We start from the raw sequence: 15,806 nt of genomic DNA, 5'->3' as shown, positions 1-15,806 counted from the left end.
GCTGCCTTGCCCCTGCCCCACCCTCATGCTCCCATTTGTCTCGGCAGCTTCTTACACAAACACCTTAGGTCCCTGTGCCTGAGATCGGGGTTGAGCAGGCCAGGCACTAGCAGAGAAGAGGGGGGAGAGCCCAGGACTGGAAAAGCGGGGGGATGCTGCAGGTTTTGGACTGAGGGACATTGGCAGAGTTTTGGCAGAGTAGGGAGTGGAGGACTGGGGTAACGAAGCTGCAGGTCAGGATTGAGGGGCACCGGCAGAGCAGGGGTGGGAGAGAGCCCAGCGCTAGGCAAGCAGGGGGCTGCAGGTCAGGATTGAGGGGCACTGGCAGAGCAGGGGTGGGGGAGAGCCCAGCACTAGGCTAGCAGGAGCTGCAGGTCAGGATTGAGGGGCACCGGCAGAGCAGGGGTGGGGGAGAGTCCAGGGCTGGGCTAACGGAGCTGCAGGTCAGGATTGAAGGGCACTGGCAGAGCAGGGGTGGGGGAGAGCCCAGGGCTGGGCTAGCAGGGGCTGCAGGTTGAGGTTGAGGTGAAAGGGACCAGATTAGAACAGGAAGGGGATTCAGGGGTCAGGGCTGATGGCTGGGCGTGGGCAGAACTGGAGCAAGGAAGCTGGACTGGCACCTGCCAGTTCGGCACATGTCGAGGTTTGCAGGATCAGGCCCTTTGTTATTGGTATTGACCGATTTTCCCCTCCAGGCTCCTGGACTAAACCTGCCAGTGTTGGGGTTTCTCCCTGTGCACCCCAAGCTTGGCCCTGGTGAGCTCCAGGCAGGTTTTGCAAAGGAAGTGAGAGGTCGTGCTGAAGGGCTGAGGTCAGACAGGGGCTTGTCCAGCCCTTCACTGCCACCCCACCTGCTTTCTCTGCGCAGTGGGAGAGCAAGACGAGCAGGGAGCCTGGTCCCAGCAGCCGTGATCACCCACCCAACACTGACCGGCCCACAGGGAGCACAAGGCTGCACCTGCCTCAGTGCTCCGAGGCTTCTCTACTGCTACATGGTGTGTATCCCCCTCCGAGTATCAGACAGCCCCCAGGGAGTATCGAGCACCCCCCACCTCTGCCCCGAGTACCCCTGTGAGTACTGGGTGCCCTGACATCCATGAGTACCAGACAGCCCCACCCCCGTGTCCTGCCCCCTCTGAGTACCAGCACCCCTGAGCACTGGGCATCCCTGCCCCTTGGCCCCCTGAATACCGGGCTGTGATGTTGTGAGTGTGATATAATATTTCATTAGAGGGTGACAGGGCCAGAAAGAGTTAATTACCTCCCAGACTGACCGGCCCCATGGCCGAACTTTAGAGACTGGTTAGGAAGATCTGTAAATGAACAGAGCTTTGAGATGCAGCCGGCATTGTTAGAGGTAGAAGGGGAGGTGTTTGCTCAGGGCTTGGGATGTCAGCAAACAAGTCTTGTCTATTCCTAGAGCTTTGATTCAAAGATCAAAAAAGGAATATTAACATTTAGGAAGATACTTGAGTGAAATAGTATTATTGTCTGTGTGAGTCTCTTTGAAGGTTGTGGTAACCTGTATCTGAACTGTTTAATGGGTAAATTCCCCTGTGCTAATTGCCAGGATGTTTGGGAGAAGGAGAGTTAAGCTTATTGTTTTCTCAGGCCGAAAGGCTGCTGGAAATGTATTAAAACCCTGGGACACGATCCTGCTTCATCTCAGATCTGCTTTGGGTTTCAAGAGGGGGAAACCTTAAGCCACAAGGATTGAGATTCCCCAATCACTGATTGGAGTCACCCTGAATATGGACATTGGATTGTAACCTCTGGACTATTTCTAAAAGGACTTTTGGCAACTACAAGCTCATCCCTGCTGTGTACCTGAACCTCAAGAATTGAATTCAAGTCTGTCTGTATATTGATCTTTGAACCAACTCTCTCTCTCTCTCTCTCTCTCTCTCCTGTTTTAATAAATTCTAGCTTAGTTAATAAGAGTCGGCTATAGTGTGTAATTTGGGTAAAAGCGAAGTTATAATTGGACCTGGGTGTGTGGCTGATCCTTTGGGGGTGGAAGAACCTTTTCTTTTATATGATGAGAGAAGATTTTCAGTGACCATCATCATATCTGACATATATTTGGATGGAGGCCTGAGGCTGGGCACTTTAAGGGAACTGCGTTGTCTGAGTAACCAGTGAGGTGCTACAGAAGCTGTTCTGTGCTGGTTGGTAAATCTCAGTATTGGAAGATCCAGCAGCGTTTGGGGTTTGTCTGCCCGGTCTGTTTGCAGTTCACCCTAATTGAGTAACCTCAGCTGGCTCCCACAGGCAGCACCATCACACGGGCATCCCAGCCCCACTAAGTACTGGGCATCCCTGTCCACCAGCCCTCTGAGTACAGGGCATCCCTGTCCACTGCCCTTCCTTTTATTTGTTTAATGATTTTCTTCTGGTTTTTGCATTTTTAAACACAACCTGATCAAGTCCCAGGGAACGGCTAAAACCCGCCCCCCAAAGGAAGGGTCTGATCCGTCCCTACCGGCTCCTTTGGGCTGGTGGGCATGGCTGGCACCTCCCAGCATGCCAGGTTTGACACGTCTCAGCTAAAGCTCAGTGAAGAGGAATCTGACCACCATCACCACCACCCTCCCCGAACACAGCAGATGGGCAGCATCAGGTCACAGAAGGGGATGAAGGGCCCTGGGTCCAGGCCCCCGTCTCAGTTCCCCCAGGGGCCAGGACCTGCTGCATCAGAGGCAGGCGCTGAACATCTCCCAGGCAGCGGACACTGCTGCATTGACCCAGCCGTGGGGAAGGCTTTGTCCTTACCTGTTAGTGGTTGGCTCGAGTCCTGCGGCGGGGGGTGTTTACGGCTGTTTGTAAGGGGCACGCTGGCCTACGCTCTCCCTGCCCCAGTGCCATCCAGACGTGGATCTCAAAGCACCGTTCGTGGTGTTGCGTGAGGTATAAGGCATCACCTTATCATTGCTCCCATTTCACAGGTGGGCAAACTGAGGCACAATGCAGGGCCAGTGTCACACAGCAAGTCCGTGGCAGAGCTGAGAGTAGAACCCAGCCATCTTGTGTTAACCGCTCAGGCCTCCTTCCCCGGCACAGAACAGGGTCTGTGAGAGGGGCAGCCGGAGGGCTAGAGACGAGCACTATCACTGCCCAAGGGGGCCCGGGCCTCGTTCTGCCAACTCTGCAGCCCTCCGCCTTGGGGGGCATCCATTGACAGAGCTCCCCCGCCGGGGTGCCTGCCAGGCTGGGGGGGAAAGACCCTGTGCTGTGGCTCCCCAGTGCTGCCTGTAAGTGGCGATTCTGCACTTTCGCCCCCAAACCAGAGTGTGCAGCCTCCTCCCAGGCTGCCAGGGGCGGTGTGAAACACACACACACACACACACACACACACACACACACACACACACACACACTCCCCTCCTCCCAGCCTGCTGGGGGCGGTGTCACACACACTCACACCTCTTCTCCCAGCCTGCCAGGGGCAGTGTGAAACACACACACACACACACACACACACCCTCCCAGCCTGCCAAGGGCGGTGTCACACACACACCTCTCCTCCCAGCCTGCCGGGGGCGGTGTCTCACACACACACCCCTCCTCCCAGCCTGCCAGGGGCGGTGTCACACACACACACACCCCTCCTCCCAGCCTGCCAGGGGCAGTGTGAAACACACACACACACACACACACCCCTCCTCCCAGTCTGCCAGGGGTGGTGTCACACACACACCCCTCCTCCCAGCCTGCTGGAGGTGGTGTGACACACACACACACACACACACACACACCTCCTCCCAGCCTGCCAGGGGTGGTGTCACACACACACGCACACACCCGTCCTCCCAGCCTGCCGGGGGCGGTGTCACACACACACACACACACACGTACCAGCAGCTGGGCATGGCTTGGGCAGTTGCCATGTGACCAGAGCAGTGGCTGGAGCGTTTGCAGGGGTAGAGCCTGTGATGAAGTGGGGGGGTTTCTGTGTGTTCCAGTGGGTTGCATGCAGAGGGGGTGGGACTCAGTGTCCCCGGGTGTTACTGGTTTAACAGGGGAGGGAAGAGGGGGTTTGTTGGCACACAGGACCGGAGAGGGAACTCGGGACCCCGGCCGATGGCCTGGAGGTGGAGACCCCAGCGACTGGTGACCTGGGGACCGGGAGACCCAGCTCAGGAGTCCCAGCCGGTTCTGGCCAGTGGGAGGACAATGGGCTGCGGGGAGAGGACCCCGGTGACCTGACCAGCCAGAGGGGCCAGAGGAGGCCCAGGCCACCCTGTTTCCCTGGAGAGAAGACAATGGACAGAGGGGGCATGAGGCCGGGGATATCAGCTGCCCAGCAGGGAGGCTCTGGGCTGGAGGGGGAGCAGGCAGAGCCCCCCTGGATGCAGGGAGACTGGGATGTGCTGGGCTGAGGGAGGCCAGGCCTGAGTCTCTGAGAGTTTCCTGTGCTGAGTTCAATGCTCAATAAACCCTCCTGTGTTACGCTGGCTGAGAGTCACTCCGGGCTAGAGAACAGTGTGTGTGGGGGGGGCATTATTCCCTCTGGGAGTGGAGGCCCCGGGGGGTCCAGAGCGAGGGGACTCCCAGAGGGGGCCCACGGCAGAGAAAGACATGCTGAGGCTCAGAGAGCTGCGGCTCAGGAGGTGGAGGGGCTGGACCCCGGGAGAGAGTGGACCCCCGTGAAGGGCTGTCACACTGGAGGGGGTTCCCCCCAGGGATCGCATGGGGCCAAGTGAGTCTGTGACAGAGCCCAGCTGGGGGGCTCTGGCCAAGCCCAGGCCAAGGTAGCTCGACAGGGGGCTGGTTTGAGGGCAAGACATGGGGGCATGACTGGAAGCTGGGGGTCCTGGGCCGTCACTATGGCCAGCGAGGGCAGACAGAGCCCCCGTGAAGGAAGGGGTGTGTCCGTCCCAGCTCTGCTCTGGGCTGTAGCGGGATCACAGCGCCCCCGGCTGCGTGCTGTGCCCATGGGGGGCGGAGGGGGACAGCGGCAGAGCCGTGGGAGGAGATGGCCTGTGCTGCTGGGGACCAGGCGGCTCGAAGCAGCCCATGGGCAGAGGTTCCCAGCAGCAGGACACTCGGCAGTTGAGGGGTGTGCCAGACTGGGCAGCACCCGAGGGTGCTTGGCTTGGGCCCAGGCTCTCGCCTCTCCAGGATCCCCAGCAGCTGTGGCCCTCACCGATTATCTGCTCCCTTTGCCGCTTTCAGGCAAAAGCTTTCGCCCGTGTGTCTTCAGCCTGACGCGTCCCTCCTCCCCTTTCTCTGCCCCAGGGCTATGCTGGGTGTTCACCCAGCAACAGGGCCCCTGCTGTGGGGGCCATGCTGTGTCAGGTGCTGGGGGAGGAGACGGGACACGAGCACAAGCAATAGTTATTGTCCTGGCTACAGTCTCCAGGCCAACAATGATCCAGCATTGCTTTTCCTCCACATTGCTTGTTCCCAGTTGGGGTGAGCTGGCAGGATGGGGGTCTGGAGGGGCAGGTTAGGGATTGCACGGGCACCCTGCAGGCAGTGCTCGCGTCAGGGCTGTTGCAGACACAGCAGTGCCAGAGGCAAGCAACAGTGGTTCGTTGCCTAGAGTGCTTACGCGCCAATAAACACATTAGGGTGGAGAAGCAAACAACCAAATTTATTTGAGCTCAAATAAGGTGCCAGGGAGAAATAACAATCTCAGATCCTGCACCCCTAAAACAAGCAGTTTCTTCCTTTTATATCCCAGTTGTTTACTACAAAACTTTCTTGCTGACTAGCTGATCTTTCACTCCCCTGTACTTTCCCATCCAGCTGCAGTATCCTTTTTCAGTCAATCTTTTGACTTCCCCCGCTCTGCTGCTGAGACATGTATATAGTATCTTAAAACGACCTTGAACATGCTCTAGCCTAGCTTCAATGTGTTACAGCAGAGAACTGGCTATTACAATCAAAAGCTAACTGCTAATACTACATTTTTGCAGCTATTAGTACATTAGGTTACACTAGGTTACACAAAGTGTTTAACATGGAGGAACATTGGTTCATTAAGGCCTACAGCAGAAGGGCTTCATTGACACTTGTGGTCTATCACCTTTCCGAGTTACCTAGGGTTATGCCAGAGTGACACCAACAGGGCTATTCCCCTGGAGTACTTCCCCCAAAGGCGGAGAAGGATCTCTTTCAAATCACAATGATTTGCAGCAAGGCAGTTTACCAGGCCAGCGCACCCAGCTGGTGGAAAAGGCAACGCCAAGCTCCAGGATCGGTGGGGAAAGCTTCTTGTGCAGTGTGCATCCCAAACCAGAGCGCTGCCTTTGCCTCTGTTCTCTTTTCCGATGCCCACAGATCATTGTGAACTCTGCACAGAACAAGGCAGTAACGGCTCCGCACCCATGGGTGCCAGGGAGCCATGATTGCCTGGCAGCGCAGTGCAATCTCTGGGCCTTTGGAAAGGTCTCTCCAGCTTGAGGCGAGCGACTTCCCTCATTAAAACCTCGGTGTAGCTAGACGCTGAGGGGGCGAATGAACTGTGCCCGAGTGCTTCATCTCGCGCTTTTCCCGTTCTGTGCCTGCAGCTACAAAGAGCTTGGTTTGACACCTCAGCCATGCAGTGCAACCATCTGAGCAGGGCGGCTGGCAGCAAGCACATGGTGGTGGAGGGGGATGTTGGCCAATGGTTGTGGGATTTGATATTTCCGTGGCTGCCATTTTAAGCAGGCTGAGAGGGATGGGCTAGATGCTAAGGGTGGCTACACATAGTGATGCCCTGGCAGGACCCAGGCAGCACTGGTTAAATCTCCCTGTACTGTTGCATTGTGATATCACAGTGGCTCAAAGAGTTCATAGACGTTAAGGTCAGAAGGGACCATTATGATCATCTAGTCTGACCTCCTGCACACTGCAGGACACAGAATCTCATCCACCCACGCCTGTAACAAACCCCTGACGTATGTCTGAGCTACTGAAGTCCTCAACTTGTGGTTTAAAGACTTCAAGGTGCAGAGAATCCTCCAGCAAGTGACCCGTGCCTCACGCTGCAGAGGAAGGCGAAAACCCCCCAGGGCCTCTGCCAGTCTGCCCTGGAGGAAAAGTTCTTCCCGACCTCAAATATGGGGATCAGCTAAACCCTGAGCATGTGGAAAAGAATTCTCTGTAGTAACTCAGATCCCACCCCATCTAACATCCCATCACAGGCCATTTGACATATTTACTGCTAATACTCAAAGATCAATTAATTGCCAAAATTAGACTGTCCCATCATCCCCTCCCCTCTATAAACTTATCAAGCTTAGTCTTGAAGCCAGATATGTCTTTTGCCCCCACTACTCCCCTTGGAAGGCTGTTCCAGAACCTCACTCTTCTGATGGTTAGAAACCTTTGTCTAATTTCAAGTCTAAACTTCCTGATGGCCAGTTTATATCCATTTGTTCTTGTGTCCACATTGGTACTGAGCTTAAATAATTCCTCTCCCTCCCTGGTATTTATTCCTCTGATATATTTATAGAGAGCAATCATATCTCCCCTCAGCCTTCTTTTGGTTAGGCTAAACAAGTCAACCTCTTTGAGTCTCCTTTCATCGGATCATCCTAGTAGCCCTTCTCTGAACCTGTTCCAGTTTGAATTCATCCTTCTTAAACATGGGAGACCAGAACTGCACACAATATTCCAGATGAGGTCTCACCAGTGCCTTGTATAACGGTACTAACACCTCCTTATCTCTACTGGAAATACCTCACCTAATGCATCCCAAGATCGCATTAGTTTGATGGCTCGTAGTCATCCTGTGATCAACCAATACTCCGAGGTCCTTATTCTCCTCTGTTACTTCCAACTGATGCCTCCCCAGTTTATCACAATAGTTCTTGTTATTAATCTCTAAATGCATGACCTTGCACTTTTCACTATTAAATTTCATCCTATTACTATTACTCCAGTTTACAAAGTCATCCAGATCTTCCTGTAGGATATCCCGGTCCTTCTCTGTGTTAGCAATACCTCCCAGCTTTGTGTCATCCACAAACTTTATTAGCACATTCCCACTTTTTGTGCCAAGGTCAGTAATAAAAAGATTAAATAAGATTGGTCCCAAAACCGATCCCTGAGGAACTCCACTAGTAACCTCCTTCCAGCCTGACAGTTCACCCTTCAGTACGACCCGTTGGAGTCTCCCCTTTAACCAGTTCCTTATCCGCCTTTCAGTTTTCATATTGATTCCCGTCTTTTCCAATTTAACTAATAATTCCCCATGTGGTACTGTGTCAAATGCCTTACTGAAATCGAGGTAAATTAGATCCACTGCGTTTCCTTTGTCTACAAAATCTGTTACCTTCTCAAAGAAGGAGATCAGGTTGGTTTGGCACGATCTACCTTTTGTAAAGCCATGTTGTATCTTGTCCCAGTTACCATTGACCTCAATGTCCTTGACTACTTTTTCCTTCAAAATTTTTTCCAAGGCCTTGCATGCTACAGATGTCAAACTGACAGGCCTGTAGTTGCCCAGATCACCTTTTTCCCCTTTCTTAAAGATAGGAACTATGTTAACAATTCTCCAGTCGTACGGTACAACCCCTGAGTTTACCAATTCATTAAAAATTCTTGCTAATGGGCTCGCAATTTCATGTGCCAGTTCCTTTAATATTCTTGGATGAAGGTTATCTGGGCCCCCTGATTTCGTCCCATTAAACTGTTTGAGTTTGGCTTCTACCTCGGATGTGGTAATATCTACCTCCATAGCCTCATTCCTATTTGTCATCCTACCATTATCCCCAAGATCCTCATTAGCTTCATTAAAGACTGAGGCAAAGTATTTGTTTAGATATTGGGCCATGCCTAGGTTATCCTTAACCTCCATTCCATCCTCAGTGTTTAGTGGTTCTACTTCTTCTTTCTTTGTTTTCTTCTTATTTATATGGCTATAGAACCTTTTACTATTGGTTTTAATTCCCTTTGCAAGGTTCAACTATACATGGCTTTTGGCCTTTCTCACTTTATCCCTACATGTTCTGACCTCAATAAAGTAGCTTTCCTTGCTGATCACTCCCATCTTCCATTCCTTGTAGGCTTTCTGCTTTTTGTTAATCACTTCTCTGAGATGCTTGCTCATGCAGCTTGGTCTACAACTCCTGCCTATGGTTTTTTTCCCCTTTCTTGGGATGCAGGCTTCCGATAGTTTCTGCAACTTTGAATTGAAGTAATTCCAGATCTCCTCCGCCTTTAGATCCCCAAGTTCTTCAGTCCAATCCACTTCCCTAACTAATTTCCTTAATTCTTTAAAGTTAGCCCTTTTGAAATAAAAAACCCCAGTCCCAGATCTATTTTTGTTTATCCTTCCATCTAGTTTGAACTGAATTAGCTCATGATCACTCGAACCAAGGTTGTCCCCTAGAACCATTTCTTCTATGAGGTCCTCACTACTCACCAAAACCAAATCTAAAATGGCATCCCCTCTTGTTGGTTCAGCAATTACTTGGTGAAGAAATCCATCAGCTATCACATCCAGGAAAATCTGAGCCCTATTATTGTTACTAGCCCTTGTCCTCCAGTCTATATCTGGGAAGTTAAAGTCTCCCATGATCACACAATTCCCATTAGTGTTTACTTCATTAAAAACATTAAAGAGGTCTCTATCCATATCCAAATCAGATCCCGGCGGTCTGTAGCACACCCCAAGCACTATCTCAGGGGAGGCTCTAGTAGCTTGCTTCCCCAGTGTGAGTTTTGCCCAGACAGACTCTGTCTTGTCCTTTCCATCACTTCGTATTTCTTTACAGTTAATCTCATCATTGATGTACAATGCTGCTACTCCACCACCTTTGCCTTTATTTCTGTCTTTCCTGAACAGCACATAGCCTTCAATACCTGTACTCCAGCCATGACTACTATTCCACCAGGTTTCTGTTATCCCTATAATATCCGGTTTCACTTCCTGCACCAGTAGCTCCAGTTCCTCCATTTTGTTTCCTAGGCTCCTCCCATTAGTGTACAGACATTTTAATTCTTGCCGTTTGGCTTCCCTGACATTCTTTATCCAGCTAGGCCCAGACATTCTACCACCAGCATCACCTGTTAGACTGGTATCTCCACTCCCCTTCCTCCATTCTTCTGCCCACGGCTGTACCCTTTCTTACTTTGTTTTCTTCCCTCTCGATGTTAAAATCCGGCGTGGAGATTAGCTGGACATCTCCCGACCAGCTCCCCCAAATTCCTAGTTTAAAGCTCTCTGAATCAGTTGTGCCAGCCTCCATCCTGGAAGTCTATTTCCTTCCTTATTCAGGTGAAGTCCATCCTGAGAGAACAGTCCTCTGTCCATGAATGCTTCCCAGTGGCCGTACATCCCCAAGCCCTCCTTAAAGCACCACTGCCTGAGCCATCTGTTGATCACCATAATCCTGTCACACCTTTGTTGCCCTTCTCTAGGAACAGGCAGAATCCCACTGAAGATCACCTGAGCCTCGATTTCCTTAAGCGTCTTCCCCAGCCTGGCATAGTCTGCCTTGATACGTTCCAGCAAGAATCTAGCCGTATCACTCGTTCCCACATGAAGGACAATCAGCAGATTCTTTCCCGCTCCCGTTAGAGTCCTCTTCAGCCTTCGGTCTACATCCCGTATCTTCGCCCCTGGCAGACAGCACACCCTTCTGTTCTCCGGATCAGCTCTAGTTACAGGCCTGTCTATTCTTCTCTGTAAGGATTCTCCAATCACGTAGATCTGCCTTTTCCTGGTGACGGTGCAATTCTCCCGTCTATCCCCTGTTCCCTCTGGCCGCAAGTCCTCTCGATTCCTATTCACCCTTGCAATCCTCCGCAACCCGTCCCGTATCCTCCTGCAGCTCATATTCGGTGTTGTCTCCATTGCCTCTTCCCATAGGACTAGCTGCTCTTCTCTTCTTCCTGCCCTCTCACCTTCAGCGACCACCTGCTGTGCCCCTTCTTCATGTTCCAACTCTGCAGACCTGTTCCTGAGCTCTATTTCTCCTTCACTGGCCCGTCTTTTCCTCTGCCTGGTTCTCCTAGTCACATGCTTCCACCGTCCATGTTCCTCACCCAGCAGCCTCCCCTCAGAGTTCTTTGGTCCTGCTTCCATCTGCAAGTCTGAGCTTCTCCCCTTGACCACCTGTCTGTGCTCCATCATCCGCTCGAAGCCCCTTCTGAACTCGACCAGAGTTTCCACCTGCATCTCCAGCCCTCGGATCTTTTCTTCCATCAGCTCTATCAGGCGGCACTTCATGCAGATGACCCTGTTTTCGGGTACCCCCTCCAGGATCATGTACATGGCACAGCTTCCACGTCCAGTCATCCTCATTGTGTCTCCCACTGCTTGGGTCACTGCCACTGCTGCCTCTGTACCTGTCATAGGCTTCCCACCTAAATCCTGAAAATCTGGGAAACACAAACCAACCCAAAACACCACCACCCACAGCAAAACAAACCCCCAACAAGCACCAAGGCACTGCTACAACACTGCACACTCCCTTCAGTAGCTGGTGTGTTCCTCTGCCTGCCTCTCTTGGTCTTCCCCCAAACTCCCCCTGTAAACTCCCACTCAGACCCCCCTGTTTACAGCTCGGTTTGCTGGCTCCTGTGCCGCTGCAGCTGTCTGTGGTTCTTAACCATATGGCTTGAGCATGCAGGGGTGTAATCAGGAAGGCCAAAACACAGTGGAGTTGCACCTAGCAAGAGATGTGAAGGGTAACAAGAAGGTTTTCTACAGGTATGTTAGCAACAAGAAGAAAGTCAAGGAAAGTGTGGGCCCCTCACTGAAAGAGGGAGGCAACCTAGTGACAGAGAATGTGGAAAAAGCTAATGAACTCAATGATTTTTTTTGCCTCTGTCTTCACGAACAAGGTAAACTTCCAGACTGCTGCACTGGGCAGCACAGCATGGGGAGGAGGTGACCAGCCCTCTGTGGAGAAAGAAGTGGTTCGGGACTATTTAGAAAAACTGAACGAGCACAAGTCCATGGGGCAGGATGCCCTGCATCCGAGGGTGCTAAAGGAGTTGGTGGATGTGATTGCAGAGCCATTGGCCATGATCTCTGAAAACTCATGGCGATCGGGGGAGGTCCCAGATGACTGGAAAAAGGCTAATGTAGTGCCTGTCTTTAAAAAAGGGAAGGAGGATCTGGGGAACTACAGGCCAGTCAGCCTCACCCCAGTCCCTGGAAAACTCATGGAGCAGGTCCTCAATAAATCAATTCTGAAGCACTTAGAGGAGAGGAAAGTGATCAGGAACAGACAGCATGGATTCACCAAGGGCAAGTCATGCCTGACTAACTTAATTGCCTTCTATGAGGAGATAACTGGCTCTGTGGATGAGGGGAAAGCAGTGGATGTGTTATTCCTTGACTTTAGCAAAGTTTTTGACACGGTCTCCCACAGTATTCTTGCCAGCAAGTTAAAGAAGTATGGGCTGGATGAATGGACTATAAGGTGGATAGAACGCTGGCTAGATCGTGGGGCTCAACGGGCAGTGATCAACGGCTCCATGTTTAGTTGGCAGCCAGTATCAAGTGGAGTGCCCCAGGGGTCAGTCCTGGGGCCGGTTTTGTTCAACATCTTCATTAATGATCTGGACGATGGCGTGGACTGCGCTCTCAGCAAGTTCGCAGATGACACTAAGCTGGGGGGAGAGGTAGATACACTGTAGGGTGGGGATAGGGGTCCAGAGTGACCTAGACAAATTGGAGGATTGGGCCAAAAGAAACCTGATGAGGTTCAACAAGGACAAGTGCAGAGTCCTGCACTTAGGAAGGAAGAACCCCAGGCACCGCTACAGGCCAGAGACTGACTGGCAGGGGCGGCAGGTTTGTATAATTTTTGGTGGTGCCCTGAACAGGTCCAAGTCCTGCCCCCCCCCCATGCCTAAGGCTCTGTGGGGGAGTTTGGGTGCAGGCTCAGGACTGGGGCAGGGGGTCGGGCTGCGGGATGGGGTGAGGGATGCAGTGCTTACCTTAGGCACCTCCCGAAAGGAACCCACCCCCCTTCTGGCAGTGGCTCCTAGGCAGGGATTGCGGGGGATCTCCACTGCCTGCAGGCACCACCCCTGTTGCTCCCATTGGCTGCAGTTCCAATGGCAGAGTCAGTACTTGCAGGGGGCAGCGCATGGAGACTCCCCCACCCACCAGGGGCCACAGGGCCATGCTGCCAGTGGTGGCAGCAGGGGCCCCCAGGACCTTTTAAATTGCCCAAGGGCAGCAGGCAGGGCTGAGAGAGAGACCCAGCCCTGAAAATTGGGGCGGCCGGGCACTGAATATTCCTGAAGCCCAGGCACCACGGGCCCATATAACTCGCCACCCTGCTGACTGGCTAAGTGGCAGTTCTGTAGAAAAGGACCTGGGGTTACAGTGGATGAGAAGCTGGATATGAGTCAGCAGTGTGCCCTTGTTGCCAGGAAGGCCAACGGCATATTGGGCTGCATTAGGGGCATTGCAAGCAGATCGAGGAATGTGATCATTCCCCTCTATTCGGCACTGGTGAGGCCACACCTGGAGTACTGTGTCCAGTTTTGGGCCCCCCACTACAGACGGGATGTGGACAAATTGGAGAGTCCAGCAGAGGGCAATGAAAATGATCAGGGGACTGGGGCACATGACTTATGAGGAGAGGCTGAGGGAACTGGGATTGTTTAGTCTGCAGAAGAGAAGGATGAGGGGGGATTTGATAGCTGCCTGCAACTACCTGAAGTGGGGGTTCCAAAGAGGATGGAGCTTGGCTGTTCTCAGTGGGGGCAGGTGACAGAACAAGGAGCAATGGTCTCAAGTTGCAGTGGGGGAGGTCTAGGCTGGATATTAGGAAAAACTATTTCACTAGGCAGGTAGTGAAGCACTGGAATGGGTTACATAAGGAGGTGGTAGAATCATCATCCTTAGAGGTTTTTAAGGTCAGGCTTGACAAGGCCCTGACTGGGATTATGTAGTTGGGGTTGGTTTATGTGGGGCCGTGACCAGGTTTCAGGGGTCTGCCACGTAGGGCCAGCATTAGACTCACTGGGGCTCTCGGCAGAAAGCTGAAGTCCCGTTGCTTGGGGCCGAAGCTGTTGACCTGAACGTTATGGGCTAGTTGTTCTAGTTCACCACTGATCGCCTCCGAGCAGAACATTTATAGGTTCTTGTCCAATTCAGAGCACAGGGTCTGAGACCTCAGAGCTCTATTTCGGGGGAGGACTCTCGGGGTGCTTGGCAAAAGCACTTACAGTGAGGACAATACCAATTTGATAAAACCTTTATTGAGATTAACAAAAGACTAATAAATACTATGAAACTTATGAGTGCAAAACAGGAAAAGAATCCCAGAACCCCTGGTGGTAACTTTCCTATTGTAAGTACCTTAACCTAACAAACTCATGGCTTTCCTTGAGGACCTGGTAATAGGAGGTGACCAGCCTCACTCCTGGCACACGCGATGACAGGATGGTGCTGGCTTCCCCAAAGGTTAGGGATGCTGAGTAGTTCTGCTGTACAGCACAAGCTGAGCTGATAGCGTGATGGAAGATAAACTGATAGTCTATAGAATATAGGGGAACAAAGAAAAGAAAAAGCACCCTATGATATCCTTACACGGTGTTTTATAGGATCCTGATGCTATGTAATTCAGACCCAACCTCCTATACCTCAATCTTATTTCTGTACCCTCAGACATTTATGGGTACCTTTCTCCTATACACTTACTCCCTACATATTAATAAGGATTCTCTCACTCCAAAATCTGCCAGCCTAGCTCTCTTGGCAACTTCCAGGTTTGTGGTGTGCCCTGCGGTTATCAGCGCCGGATAAACCTGTTCAGTGTTGTGTGTAGTTCCTCCCTTCGGTTCCCCAAAGTTCAGGGACCATTTCTATCCATGCCAAAGGTTGCCAGCTTTTATGCTGACTTACTCTTCATGGATCATCCTTCTTGCTATTTAGCGGATCTTACCGGATACAGGCCCGTAGGCTTTTTGCATTTCAGCAAAACTTATTCTATGTATAATTATTAGGAAACACGTATCTTATACCTCAACACATCCTAATTTCATAGGAATTAACACTGATAAAATATAAGAATCAGATATGAAATGGATCAGTTCAGAAAGAGAAGCAGATTATTTGATACAGGTGGCTGGATTTGTAGGGTATAATAGCTAGCAAAGTAATCCTGTGGGCTACAAAGCCCAGGTCCCTGACCCCGCCACTCTGGGCTGAAGCTGAAGCCTGAGCAATGTGGCTTCACAGGGGCTCCTGTGGCGTGGGGCCCCAGGCAGCTGCCCTGCTTGCTACCCCCTAACATTGGCCCTGGCTTTTATATACAGAAAAACAGTTGTTGTGGCACGGACGGGTTGTGGAGTTTTTCTAGTATGTTGGGGGGGGGCCTCAGAAAGAAAAAGGTTGAGACCCCCCGTGGTATCGCACAATACTGACCGGAAGAGGTGCCCGCCCAGCGCTAGCTGGCAGGGTCTTGGTCTCCTGGGTCCCTCGCATTGTCTCTGCCTCGCCTGCAGGAGGTGACAGGATCCTGGCGGGTGGGCGGTCTCTTAGGCAGCCTGGCTCGTCAGCTGCGAGAGTGCCATTAATTAGGGTCTGCCGTCCTTCTCTCTTCTCGGGGCACCCGGCTTCAGGTCCAGGCAGGCTCCGGGTCGGGGAAGCCTGCAACACTCAGCAGTCTCCCAGGTGTAGCCGTCTTCCTCCTGCTCCCCACCCCTTCCCACAGCTGGCCCTCCAGGAACCGGTTAGCATGGCGTGAACCAGGAGTGGCTCTCCCCTTTCCAAGAGCGACGCGGGGCCCTTCCCAGCCCCATGGCAGTGGGGAGCTGGTGGGACTGCAGGCAGCAAGGTGGGCCTGACAGGCTGGCCCGGAGACAGGCAGGGGTCAGGGAGGGGCAGATCCTAGAGGAAC

Source organism: Gopherus flavomarginatus, chromosome 6 (assembly GCF_025201925.1).
Source record: "Gopherus flavomarginatus isolate rGopFla2 chromosome 6, rGopFla2.mat.asm, whole genome shotgun sequence".
NCBI classification, from domain to species: domain Eukaryota; kingdom Metazoa; phylum Chordata; order Testudines; family Testudinidae; genus Gopherus; species Gopherus flavomarginatus.
Note: the sequence above shows the minus strand (reverse complement) of the source record.